We start from the raw sequence: 619 nt of genomic DNA, 5'->3' as shown, positions 1-619 counted from the left end.
CCCCCCCCATAAGACCCCCTCCCCTGTCTTTGCCTGGCACATAACCCTTCTCTGCCCACACCCCTTCTGAAGCTGTCGTTCACAGCCACCTTCACCCTCTTCCCCAAACCAATGCCATTCTCTACCCCTCTCTTGTTTTCTCCAGGTGGCCAGGGCAAGTGCGAGAGTGAATAATCACCTACAGGCAAAGCTGACCAAGAAAACTTCTCAGAAACCGCCCACCACGAGGAACCTTAGAAAAATCGGAGGCTCAAAGCTCTGTAGCCAGGGTTCCAAGGTGAATGAAGAGCTGAATCAGAACGGACCAGAGGAGGTCCCAGAGAGTGTGGAGATGCCTGTCATTCCAGCGGGACCGGTGGGCAGCCAGTGACTTGAAGGTATGGCTAGAGACCTCAGAAATCTTTGGGGGTCTTGCCGCTGAGTACTGGCCAACAGTACAGACGTTGACTATTATACCAACTCCATACATTAAGAATGAAAATAAAATCAACCTGATGTGAAAGTATGTTTGTCTCCGAGTTCTCTGAGAGTGGGGGCAGGGAGGGCAGGGCAGGGATAAATGTGTGAAGAGGGAGGGAGATGGGTCCTGTGGGGTTGGAGATGGGACCAGAAGGTCCAG

Source organism: Bison bison, unplaced genomic scaffold (genome assembly GCF_000754665.1).
Source record: "Bison bison bison isolate TAMUID 2011002044 unplaced genomic scaffold, Bison_UMD1.0 scf7180017858099, whole genome shotgun sequence".
Classification (NCBI taxonomy): Eukaryota; Metazoa; Chordata; class Mammalia; order Artiodactyla; family Bovidae; genus Bison; species Bison bison.
Note: the sequence above shows the minus strand (reverse complement) of the source record.